This window comes from Heterodontus francisci, chromosome 25 (genome assembly GCF_036365525.1).
Source record: "Heterodontus francisci isolate sHetFra1 chromosome 25, sHetFra1.hap1, whole genome shotgun sequence".
NCBI classification, from domain to species: domain Eukaryota; kingdom Metazoa; phylum Chordata; class Chondrichthyes; order Heterodontiformes; family Heterodontidae; genus Heterodontus; species Heterodontus francisci.
This window is the reverse complement of record NC_090395.1, coordinates 65732207-65745993: the sequence shown is the minus strand read 5'-3', so window position 1 is coordinate 65745993 and position 13787 is coordinate 65732207. Positions and strand designations below refer to the sequence as shown.

The following is a 13787-nucleotide window of genomic DNA, read 5'->3' as shown; positions in this document are numbered from 1 at the left end:
CACCTCACTTTGAGGTATGCCTGGTGCTGCTCCTAGCATGCCCTCCTGCACTCTTCATTGAACCAGGGTTGGTCTCCTGTCTTGATGGCAATGGTAGAGTGGGGGACATGCTGGGCCATGAGGTTACAGATTGTGTTTGAGTACAATTCTGCTGCAGCTGATGGTCCACAGCGCCTCATGGATGCCCAGACTTGCATTGTTAAATCTGTTCAAAATCTATCCCATTTAGCACGGTGGTAGTGCCACACAATACGATGGAGGGTATCCTCAACGTGAAGGCGGGAATTCGTCTCCAAAAGGATTGTGCAGTGGTCACTCTTACCAATACTGTCATGGACAGATGCATCTGCGGCAGGCAGATTGGTGAGGACGAGGTCAAGTATGTTTTTCCCTCTTGTTGGTTCCCCTCACCACCTGCCACATACCCAGTCTCACAGTTATGCCCTTTAAGACTCGGCCAGCTCGGTCAGTAGTGGTGCTACTGAGTCATGTTTGGTTATGGATATTGAAGTCCCCCACCCAGAGTACATTCTGCACCATTGCCATCCTCAGTGCTTCCTCCAAGTGGTGATCAACATGGAGGAGTACTGATTCATCAGCTGAGGGAGGGCAGTAGGTGGTAATCAGCAGGAGGTTTCCTTGCCCATGTTTGACCTGATGCCATGAGACTTCATGGGGTCCGGAGTCAATGTTGAGGACTGCCAGGGGGAATCCCTCCAGACTGTGTACCACTGTCCCGCCACCTCTGCTGGGTCTGTCCTGCTGGTGGGACAGGACGTACGCAGGGATGGTGAAGGCAGTGTCTGGGACATTGTCCATAAGGTATGTAGTCTGTGGGACAGCTCTCCCAACTTTGGCACAAGCCCCCAGATGTTAGTAAGAAGGACTTTTCAGGGTCGACAGAGCTGGGTTTGCCATTGTCATTTCCGGTGCCTAGGCCGATGTCGGGTGGTCTGTCTGGTTTCATTCTTTTTCTTAGACTTTGTAGTGGTTTAATACAAGTGAGTGGCTTGCTAAGCCATTTCAGAGGGCATTTAAGAGTCAGCCACATTGCTGTGGGTCTGGAGTCACATGTAGGCCAGACCAGGTAGGACAGCAGATTTCCTTCCCTAAAGGACATTAGTGAACCAGATGGGTTTTTACAACAATTTTCATAGCCATCAGTAGACTAGCTTTCAATTCCAGATTTATTAATTGAATTCAAATTCCACCTTCTGCTGTGGTGGGATTTGAACCCATGTTCCCAGAGCAATACCCTGGGTCTCTGGATTACTAGTCCAGTGACAACACCACTATGCTACGCCACCCCAATTTATTGGAGTTCTTTGAGGGAGTCACATGTGCAGTGGATGAAGGGGAACCGGTGGATGTACTGTACTTAGATTTCCAGAAGGCATTTGATAAGGTGCCACAACAAAGGTTATCGCAAAACTAAACTCATGGTGTAGGGGGTAACATATTGGCATGGATAGACGATTGGCTAGCTAACAGGAAACAGAGACTAGACCTAAATGGGTCATTTTCTGGTTGGCAAGATGTAACGAGTGGTGTGCCACAGGGATCTGTCCTGGGGCCTCAACTTTTTACAATTTATATAAATGACTTAGATGAAGGGACTGACGGTATGCTTGCTAAATTTGCTGATGACACAAAAATAGGTTGGAAAGTAAGTTGTGAAGAGGACATAAGGAGACTAGAAAGGGATATAGATAGGTTAAGTGAGAAGGCTAAAATCTGGCAGATGGAGTATAATGTGGGAAAATGCGAAGTTGTCCATTTTGGCAGGAAGAATAACAAAGAAGGATATTATCTAAATGGTGAGGGATTGCAGAGCTCTAAGATGCAGAGGGATCTGGGTGTCCTAGTGCATGAATTGCAAAAGGTTAGTATGTAGGTAAAGCACATAATTAGGAAAGCGGGGGGAATTGAATACAAAAGTAGGGAGGTTATGCTTCAGCTATACAGGACATTGGTGAGACCACATCATGAGTACTGTGTATAGCATTGGTCTCCTTATTTAAGGAAGGATGTAACAGCTTTGGAAGCAGTTCAAAGAAGGTTTACTAGACTAATACCTAGAAGGGGCGGGCTATCTTACGAGGAAAGATTGGAGAGGCTAGGTTTGTATCCACTGGAATTTGGAAGAGTAAGAGACGGCTTGATTGAAACATATAAGATCCTGAGGGGTCTTGACAGGGTGGATGTGGAAAGGATGTTTCCCCATGTGGGAGAATCTAGAACCAGGGGTCACTGTTTAAAAATAAGGGGTTGCCCATTTAAGACAGAGATGAGGAGAAATTTTTTCTCTCAGAGGGTCGTGAGTATTTGGAACTTTCTTCCTCAAAAGGCAGTGGAAGCAGAGTCTTTGAATAAGTTTAAGGCAGAGATAGATAGATTCTTGATAAGCAAGGGGGTGGAAGGTTATCAGGGGTAGGTGGTAATGTGGAGAAATCAGTTCAGCCATGAACTTATTGAATGATGGAAAAGGCTCGAGGGGTCGAGTAGCCTACTCCTGCTCCCAATTCATATGTTCATATGTTGATAGATTCAACACTGAAATCAACATAAGAACATAAAGTTATGGTACCTACCCACTAGTTACGCAATGCTCACAGCAGAAAAAATTAGCGATGGTGCATTCAAGTGTTAAGTGAATTTTTACTGGCATGAATAGTTATAATGACTGCTGATAACCTCTCTGGCCCTGAAAATTAAATTTTATTAATGTGGGGTATCATTCCTTCATAATTTAATTAGTGTTGAAGTTTTCTTAAAAAATCTAATCTGAAATAATTTTTTTTTAGGTTTACTTTCTGTATCTTTTATCTCTCCCCGAACTTTCTTCCCCAATCGTTATTATGCTTTCTATACATGATTCAAATCTAACTTATAATTCCTGGTTTAGACTTCCTGGTTTAGATTCTGCGTGTCTCAGTGAGGATTCTTCAATCTGACTGGTTAACTCCCAGCTTCTTGTCCAGCTCATACAGGTCCCAGATCCTCTGCGGAGGGTGACACATTGGATCAGATACCCAATGACAGGATGTCGCTGCTCAAAAACCCATGAAAACTCTGTGGACAGCTGCCAGTGTAGTGAACAATGAGTGATGTTTCTTCACCACTGACTGTAAAATCCTGGGCATTGTTGAAGATTTTTAAAAAGACAGGAAACTTGCAGGCTTACAGACAAAAGGTGAGGATATGGAACTAAACACAACTGCTCTTTCAAAATGCCAGAAGTGCGTTGTAAGATTCAATGATTCTACATCAGGAGTGATTCGGGTGCAGGACACGGGCCTTCGAGTTGGTTTGTTTTCCCTCCATTTTATGCCTGATAAATGGCTGCCGTTTCCTTGGATTCAAGGGCTGGCCACCTGTTGATGCTAATAGTTCATCTTGTTACTCAGATTTCTCTTGTGGCTCAATTTAAATCAATTTGCAAAGTTTCAATCTATTGCAGTGCTCTGCAGAATACAGCAAACAGTGATTATATTTCCACCCTTTGATGGGCAGTGTGACAATTCACCTCCTGAGTGTTCCAACCACATGAAGCACTAACACAGAATCTGCATTATTTGCTGAGTGAGGACCTTTGTTGATTCAGAATGGGAATGGGAATGGTGCGCAGGTCCGAGCAGCCTTGGTTGCTCTGTATACATGATGCTTCTCAAAAAAGGCCCTGTAAAAGTGCAGTTCTTCTTCTCCCAGCTACAAACAGCCCTTCATGCAGTAACTAGCATCTACTGTCATTGTCCATTCACCGGTTTCTGTTGCACATCAACCCTGAGACTATCAACACATTTCTTTTGGCAGTTTCAAACCACCATGACCACTGCAAGCTGCAACAAGTTTGAAAACGCATAATTTTCAGAGTCCAGATCTTTTGTGTTCATTTCGGATGGAACATTCACTCATAGTATTCTAGGCACAACAAAAAATTCCCAACCATTGAAACCAGCAGGAAAATTTAGGCCTCTGAAGGTAATCTGGTACAGATGGATAAATACTTCACTTTCAACAAAACTTAAAGGGCTGGACCTCTTATTGACAACAGCAGCAGTTTGAGAAGCATTTTAATTGATTAATGTTGGCTCGCAAGTGGGATCGACAACAACAGCAATTCCTTACATTGATATAACACCTTTAACATAGCATTACATACCAAGGTGCTTCACGGGAATATAATCAGATGAAAATTGATACTGAGCCAAAGAAGTTCGAATGAAAGGTCACTGACCTGAAACGTTAACTCTCTTTCTCTCTCCACAGATGCTGCCGGACCTGCTGTGTATTTCCAGCACTTTCTGTTTCTATGCCAGAGGTAACACCCCCACTCTCTTTCACAGTAACACCACAGGGTCTTTTAGCTCCAGTTGAGAGGGCAGACAGGGTCTCAGTTTAACATCTCATCCAAAAGGCAGCCACTGCAACCCTCCCTCAAGTGACAGTATTAATTGTTGTGCTCAAGTCCTAGACTGACTGGAACCCAAATCCTTGAGGCTCCAGAGTGAGAGTGATACCAACTGAGCCAGAGCTGCACGTGCAATGTGTAAGTAAGTGTCACTACATCATGGCCTTACATTAATTTCACTTCCGAGTCTATCTACAAGGTATCAACAGAGTGCAGCATGTGGAGGAGCGGCGTAATTAGGACCACAGCTTCCGCATTTAGCTGCACGTGTGTGCGCTCTGGAAGTTGCTGTCTCCTTTACTCCATAATAACAGTGAGAGTTGCTTGCCTCGTCATTACTGTCCAGGGAAAATTTGGGTCAATAATTCAATACCTGAAGGAGTGAAACACTTTTAATTGTTCACATTCTGGGCCACTGAGGTTGATTGTCAGTCATTACCAATTATCACATTGTTAAAAGGTTACTTATCCTATTAATTACTAGACTCAACGTTCTGTGGCGGGTTTAAGGGGTAATTACTGGGCAAATGCAACACCTTCATCAGGGTCATGGGGAGGTTAAGGGTGAGTTGCCATTTGCACGAAGCTGACGACAATGGCAGTACAGATCAACCAGTAACATGTAGTGTGTTGTAATTCATGAGGTATCTCTAAATCAGAACAAGTCGCTGGCTGATTTTCACACTAATAAAAGCATGTGTCATTCACACGCCATTATATTTCCAGCTAATTCTGGGCTAATATGTTTTCAGCAATAGTACAGGAAATAAAATAAAAGCAAAATACTGCAGATGCTGGAAATCTGAAATAAAAACAAGAAATGCTGGAACCACTCAGCAGGTCTGGCAGCATCTGTGGAAAGAGAAGTAGAGTTAACGTTTCGGGTCAGTGACCCTTCTTCGGAACTGAAATACAGTAAATAAAACATGCCAGGGTGATTCAGTAACAAGCACAGCCTGCTTGCTAACACCTCCCAAGAAGTCAACAACCATATCTGCAGACATCGCAGCACGCTCCTGGCAGCAATTGTCTTCAAGTCATCAAAGAGACAAATGCAGAGCTGTGCCGTCTGCTGCAAGAACATCTGCAGTTAATAAACAGCATAAAGCTGGAACAGCCAGTGTCAGTAATGGTCAACTGTGACCTCTACTCTGGAGGTACATAAAGGGTGGAATTGTGTGGGACCTGGCTTGCTACTATCTTCTTCCTCATTTAAATTCCTCGCATCATTTATACTAGATACATATTTCAATATGAGAATGAAGAACTGGGTGACTGCGACAAATGCTGATCTGATCTTTGTGAATAAAACATTGTGGATTCTGATTCTTCTCATTTGTTCCCTACCCGGTGAGTAACAGCCAGAGCTAGATCTTCAGATAATCAGTGTTAGTTTCAGTCTAGTGTAGAGTTTCTACTTGGAGACGTGTAAAGGCACAAAATACTTAGTAAAAATAAATGAATAATATTTGTGTAAAGTCTTGTATCTCATTTTGACCATACTATTGAATCACAGAAATAGTTACCAACATATACTAAACTGCATTATTAGTTGTGAATGGAAAATAAAGGGTTCATTTAACTTTTAAAAAAGCTATACGGCTAGTTTAATTAAAATGTAAATGTAACCTGTTTTAATCTGTAAAGATTAAATAATCTGAAGTAATAATCCTTCAAACAGAACATGTCTTGAGTTTGTGATTGCTTCTGTCATTTAAAGTACAGCTGATGCAATATTGTTTTATGAGGCTCTGTCAGTGACACTGTTCCTCACTGACAGACAATTGATCTATATCGCTCTTCCAATCAGTAACATTTTCTTCTCACTCTAACTTTAATCAATAGATTTAGCTTTTTACTCCCACCCCATATTAACCTAATAATATTATGCTGTAATGGAAATTGTGATTAATACTTCCAACACTCCTTTTACATAAGATGGTAAAAATAGGTTCAGGAGTCAGCTATTCGGCCCTTTGAACCTGCTCTGCTGTTCAACAAGATCATGGTTGATTTCCTACCTGAACTTCACCTTCTCGAACTATCCTCCATATCCCTTAATTCCTTTAGTACCCAAAAATCTATCAACCTCTGTTTTGAATATATTCAACGACTGAGCATCTACAGCTCCCTGGGGTAGAGAATTCCAAAGTTTCATAACCCTTTGAGTGAAGAAATTTCTCCTCACTTCAGTCCTAAATATCCAATCCCTTATTCTGAGAAACAATGTGTTCTAGATTCCCAGCCAGGAGAAACATTTTCTCAGCATCTACCCTGTCATCTACCCTGTCAAGCCCCTTAAGAATTTTATATGTTCCAATTTGATCACCACTCATTGTTCTAAACACCAGGGAATATCGGCCTAGTCCATTCAATCGCTCCTCGTAGGTCAATCTCTTCATCCCAGGAACAAGTCTAGTGAACCATCATTGCACTCCTTCTAGAGGAAGTATGTCCTTCTGTAGGTAAGAAGACCAAAACTGTTCACAGTACTCCAGGCCTCACAATCCTCTGTATAATTCTAGAAAGACTTATTTAGTCTTACACACCAATCCTGTTGTAACAAAAGTTATCATATCATTTGCCTTCCTAATTGTTGGCTGTACCTGCGTGTTGACGTTTTGTGTTTGATTTACAAGGATATCCAGGTCCCTCTGAATGCAAACATTTCCCAATCTCTCACTTTTTGAAAAATATTCTATTTTTTATTTTTGCTACCAAAGGGGTATTATGAATCTATTTTGTAACCAGCAATGTTAAGCTCCCAGTACAGCCTACTCTAAACCACAACTCTGTTCATTCTATTACATCAAATCTCCCCACAAATATTTGTGCCTCTAGCTTACTCATTTTACACAGAATACTTTATGTATTGTGTACATTTGACTGATGGGTGCCTCTGTCTGTTTGGCTATCTTCCTCTTTTCAATACTTCCTTCTCCTATCTGATCTCTTTTATCTCTCCACTGACCCTCTTTAATCTTTCCTATAACCTTTGTCATTTCTGCTTTTCTCTCTGGCTCTTCATCTTGTTTTTAATCCCTCCTCCTGTCATTTTAGTGTAAACTCTTTCCCCACAACACGCGTTCCTCTCCAAGCAAGGCCATTGGTCTAATAAATGTTCAAGTAAAATCCTCCCGTCCTCTACAGACTGCTCCTCTTCCAGAACTGGCACCAATGTGACAAGAATATGAACCATTTTCGTTTGAAGCATCTCTCCAGCCAGACAATTACTTATATTATCTTACTATTCTTATATGGATGGCCATGTGCACTGGGAATAATCCTGTCTTTACTACCCTCAAGGTTCTACTCATTGACCTATCTCCAAGTTCCTGAATCTTTCCTTGCTGAACCGCAATCCTCTTCCTTTCTACGTTCTTGGCTGCATGAAACATGTTAACCTTCCTTCTCCAAATCCTGCTGCTGTACCAGTTGCACCCAACAAAGTTGAGGGGATGGAAATTAATTTGGCATTTCCCATGTTGCTGAATGAATTGAGAAGCAACTCAAATTTAAGTTGTTGCTGTTAGAAAGAAGGTCGTGTATTTATTTACCGCCATTTAAGACCACAAAACATCTCAAAGTGCTTTACAGCCAATTACTCATTTAAGGTATTGTAACTGTTGTAACATTGAAAAAGTGGCGGCCAATTTGTGCACAGTAAGAACCCACAAAAAGAAACATAATAATGAACAAATCAGCTTTTTTTTGTGATTGTTGGTTGAGGGACAAATACTGACCATAGCACCAAGGAAAACTCCATTGCTCTGCTTTGAAAAAGGGCTGTGCCAACATTTGCACCTGAGGGGCAGATAGGGTCTCTGTGTAACATCTCATCTAAAAGACAGCATGTCCCTCAGTACTACACTGGAATGTCATTGTAGATTTTAAGCTTGGGTCTCTGGAGTGGGACTCGAACATACAATCTACTAACCCAGAGGAGAGAGTGCTGACACTGCGCCCCAGTGAACACAATCGCAATAGTGACTGTACTTCAAAAGTAAATTATTGGCTGAGAAGTGTTTTGGCACATTCTGAAGCTGTGATAGAGCACAATATTAAGGTTTTTTCTCCCAAATTAGAAGGAATTCAACACATTAGTAGATACAGTGGAGAGATTGCTCTGTACACAGTGGTAACTCTTATGCTAATGTATCTGTTTGTAATAAGCAGTTATTTCCTGTTCAATTTCTGAAATGTTGTCTCCTCCATTACAGGTGCATTGTTGGCACAAAGGAAAGTAACTGGAATTGTGAGAAGAGCGATCACAATAGATTGTCACGACCACAGATATTACCAGACAAACATGAAATATTAGTGTCATGGCTGGACTCACCACTGTTCATATTCAGTGAAAACAGATGAGTCAGGTGGACAGCGAGGAAGAATATCAATCACAGATAACAAGACACAAGGAAAATTTGTTGTTACAATGAAGTATCTTCACACTGAGGATACAGGATGGTACAGCTGTGGCATTGATAAACGTGACGCTGATCAATTATATCCTGTACATCTACAAATATCTTACGGTACATCTGCCAGTGATTTTCTTATTACTCTCCACTGAAATATCTGATCAATAGGTTTTATCTGGGAGAAACATGACAGCTCCGATATCCCAAGGCTCTGCAGCAGTGCAGAGTCTGACAGGTAACGGGCAGAGGTCGGGAAATCCGACTCGTGTTACGCACACCCAATTCATGGCCTGTCCAACTTTCTGACCAAGAATTTAAAATATTATTGGACTAACAATGGAGCGTGTCAGTCTGTGTGTGAGCAAACTCCTTCAGAGATGCTGTTGTCAATTTCAGGATGTTAATGGATCATTTTGTGTAATGTTACATGAACTTTGGAAATTAACTGTGGGTGCACGGGTCTCCCAGGCTTCCTGGAACTTGCCAGTGAAAGCAAGGTGAGAAGACATTGGGAATTGAGGAGGCTGAACACAGGACTAGGAAACACCAATAAGTACAGAAACCTGACAGCTGATTTCTTGTCTGATTGTGTGAGAGGGTTTGTTCACAGTATTTGTGCTGAGATGTTATTTTCACAACTGTGGAGGTTTTGACGTCTGCTCTGCACTTTGCCCATGTTATCTATCAGATCAGTGCGAGTGCCGCTTATCCTGTTTTATCTTGGACCTTAGCTCACAGGAGGTTGTCCCTGCAACACAGGGTGTACAGGCATAGGATACGTTTCCATAACACATCGGAACACCAGTGTAGCAGGGGGCTCACTTAACAATATAAAAATGTTCACAAACAGCCATGTGCATACACTTGTGCAACTAAAAATTGTTATTCTTCCTTTTCTGTGCACTTCTACATGATGCAACCCCTGTGGTGTCAGCAGAGGTAGGGGTGGGCCGCTAAGATCCCTGCTCTGACTGCTGAGATGCTCTTAGCTGGTGTCCTCTGGGTTTTGGAGTCTATGAGGGCCCTGGCAAAATCTGTTCTGCCTGCACCTATGCAGGGCCAGACTTGTCCATCAGACATGAGGCAACAGGTGGGGTACTGAATGATGTGGGATGAAGGGCAACAGGTGAGAAGTTAAAACACTTTGAACCAAGTCCCCACATCCATGTCTCCTTTCACCATTACCCCTCCCATGGCTCACCCACTGGAGAACACCTTGCTGGAGATCAGTGGGAGGATGAATGGTCAATGCGAGGGGGTGATTTATCCTATTCGTGTGATTGCCACATTTGTTGCTCCATGCAGGAGGCTACTCTTTCATTGGATGAAGATATCATTGCAAAGGCTTGTGACATAATGCCACTCACACTTGAGATGGACTCCTCCAATCTCTCTGTGAGCATGCACAGTGCAACTTGAAAGCCTGCCTGTACACCACACATTCTTTGCTGCTGCCCCAGGAACATCCTGTTCATCAACGGCCCCTTGGGTGCAGCATCTGCATCCAGCTGAACAAAGCCTTCAGTGTCCTATGGCCCCCAATGCAGACTCCCCACTGCAGTCCCTGCATTCACCATCCACTCCTGTTCACTTATGATGTGCAAGTCGCCAGGTGAGAACACAACTATCTGCCTTACTGTTGGAATCATAGGGCTGGATTTTGTGGAGGAGGCAGAGCTCCTGGAGCCAGGCTGAGAAGGCAGAGGGAGCCCTACGATGGCCTTTCATATCCTCCCAGAGCGATCCTCCGCTCTTTTAATGCCCATGCATCCCGCACCGGAATCCCCATCCCTTCAAAGACGGGGATCCTGCTCCAAGAGCTGCCGGACAGTCATGGGACTGGCAACTCAGCAGTAGCAGCAGCACCACCAGGAAAGATGGCCACTGCCCATACTGCAGAGCCCTTGGACCCAGGCCCAGGGTGGGGTGGGAGGGTGGGCACTAAGTCCAGGGTAGGTGGGCCATGGAGTTATAGGTTTTGCCTGCGGAGGTCCTCTGTGGGTCATCGATGGCCCATGAAGAAGGGACTGCCCCCACAAGGCCTCATTTTACAAGGCACCCTCCCCACTTGGCGTAGGCCCCCCCCGCCCCATCCTGTCGCTCATTAGAACCCAGTGTTGGTGGGAAGAGGCACTTAATTGGCCACTTAATGGCCTCAATTGGCCTTTGGCGGTAAGGCCACTGTCAACCTATCCCAACCCTGGAAAAATTTCCTGGTGATAGGGAGGCGATGGGCCTTCTACCCCCCGCCACCTGTTGCTATTCTATGGGACACTCCACCTCTGACCCTGCCTTGGGGAGCCCATAAAATCCAGCCCATAGAAACATAGAATGGTTATGCCACTGAAGGAGGCCATTCTGTTTGTTAAGCCCATGTCAACACTCTGTAAATGCAACTTAGTTAGTCCCTCTTCCTCACCCTTTTCCTGTAGCCCTGCAGACTTTTTCCTTTGAGTGCCTATGCAATTCCCATTTGAAAGGCATGATTGAATCTTCCTCCACCACCCTTTCAGGCGGTGCATTCCAGATCATAACCACTTACTACATAAAGACATTTTTCCTCGTGTCGCCATTTGGTTCTTTTGCCAATCACTTTAAATCTATGACCTTTGAATCTTGACCCTTCCGCCAATGAGAATAGTTTCTTTCTATCTACTCTGTCTAGACTTCTCATGATTTTGAACACATCCATCAAATTGCCTCGCAACCTCTCTTCTCCAAGTAGAACAACCCCGGCTTCTCCAATCTATCCAAGTAGCTGAACTCCCTCATCCCTGGAATCATTCCTGCAATTCTTTTCTGCACCCTCTCAAAAGCCTTCACATCCTTCCTAAAGTACGGTGTCCGGAATTGGACACAATACTCCAGTTGAGGCTGAACATGTATTTTATAAAGGTTCATCATAACTGTCTTGCTATTGTACTCTGTGCCCTTATTTATAAAGCAAAGGGTCCCATATGCCTTTTTAAGCACTTTCTCAATCTGCCCTGTCACCTTCAACAATTTATGCACGTAAACCCCCAGGACTCTCAGTTCTTGCACCCACTTCAGAATTGCATCATTTTTGTTTCTATTGTCTTGGCTTATTCTTCCTACCAAAGTGAATTACTTGCCACTTCTCTGCATTACGTTGTATAGGCCACATGTCCGCCCATTCCACCAGCCTGTCTATGTCCTCTTCAAGTCTAACACTATTTCCCTCATAGGTCACTAGAGTTCCAAGTTTTGTGGCACGGTCTGTATGAGTGCTGTGACTGTTCACCCTCAGACGGCGTGACCTCCTCTTGGGATTCGTCTTCCTATAGCACCTCCTGTGAGGCACTTGAAGGCCCTGTGGAAGAATAAAGACATGAATTAGAAATGTTGCAGTAAGAACATTTTCAGTAATACATATTAATGACCTAAAGGTCATTACAGGTAATGAAACACATAGATTCCATTCCCCACACTTGATCTTGTCAAACCCACAGCATCAGATCACTCCCTATGCCCAGTTAACTTTCACATGCACCCATCCTTCTATTTAAACATAGAAACATGGAAAGATTTAAGGACCAGTAGGAGGGCATTCGGCCCATCATGTCCATGGTGGCTGAGAAAGAGCTATTCTGTCTAATTCCCCTTTCCAGCTCTTGGTTCATGCCCGTAGGTTACGGCACTTCAAGTGCATATCCAAGTGTTTTTAAATGTGATGATTGTTTCTGTCTCTACTACTCTTTCAGGCAGTGAGTTCCAGACCGCGACATCTCTCTGGGTGAAAAAATATCCTCCTCAGGAACAGCAGGTAAATGTTTTTCCAGCACTGCTTGTGGGCCAGAAGGAGCAGGAGAGCTTCACCCCAGCCCCCAAACAAACCACCTGCTGCAATCTGTCCCACACTGCAATTGGTCAAACCCACAGCGATCTCTCCTTCCCTCTTTCCCTCCTTGCTGCCACATTCCAAATCCTCGCAACCCCCCACTCCCCCAACCTTCCACAGCAGGTTTTCACACTCGGCAGCTGATCAGTTCTCAATCTGGCTCAGTGCTGGGCAAGAAATGGAGAAAATGAATTCTGGTGAGGTTCTGCCATTACGTTTGGGACAACCTCCACCTCCCCAGCATTTCTGGGTTTCCTGACCACATACTCCCTCCCCATACCCCATAAATTTCAGGGCCAAAGGATTTCTTTCCAGCTGCAGTTAAATTAAACTAATTGCAATTGCACTCTCTATCTAAAGCCACACAACTTGTAACAGATAACTTCCCATTCTTTGCCCTCATTTTCTGCTGTGCTTTTCTAGGACTCTTTCCAACTCATTCACTTTCAAGAGTCAAATATTGAAACAGCATTGGAGGCTGGTTACCTGAGAAATTGTTCACCTGATTGTTAGCCACATCCTCAGTATCATTGCTGCTGTCCTGATCTGCAGCGCTGCTATGTTCTGATACAATGGTAGACATGGTAGTTCAGGCTATGAGGAAGATGGAGAAATATGGAGAGGTACATGTGCTAGACAGATTCCAACATGACAGGCCCTGGTTTAGATACAGAAGTGCTGAAAATTGGAGAGTATTTGATTTTTAGATGTTCAGTCAGTATCAGAATGTTTGTTTCTTTCCCACAGAATCTGTGTCTGTTCCTGTACTTAGATTTTTAGTACCACCAAATCTCTCATGTTCTGGGGGCTCAGTGTCCATCTCCTGTGAGTCTGTCTGGGGATCCCTTCCCATTCAGTACGCATGGCGTGAGAAGACCCCATTTGAAGATTTAAAGCTCTTTGACACCAATAAACTGGATCTACATTGTCAATCCTTCAAGCAGCAACATCAATATTACTGCACATTCTCAAATAATCAGGGAGAAAAATTCAGTGAAATGGTTCATGTGTCACTCTTCAACAGATCGGGAACGAACTGCAGTTATCTGACACAAATCAGCAGCATTGGTGATAGTTAAGTGATAAATTGAAACCA

The 13787-nt window shown here is 43.6% G+C and overlaps 1 pseudogene; it reads left to right on the top strand.

Annotated features, from left to right (window-relative positions):
- The first annotated feature begins 254 nt into the window (after positions 1 to 254).
- Positions 255 to 13770, top strand: LOC137384037 (uncharacterized; annotated as a pseudogene).
- The last annotated feature ends 17 nt before the right edge of the window (positions 13771 to 13787 follow it).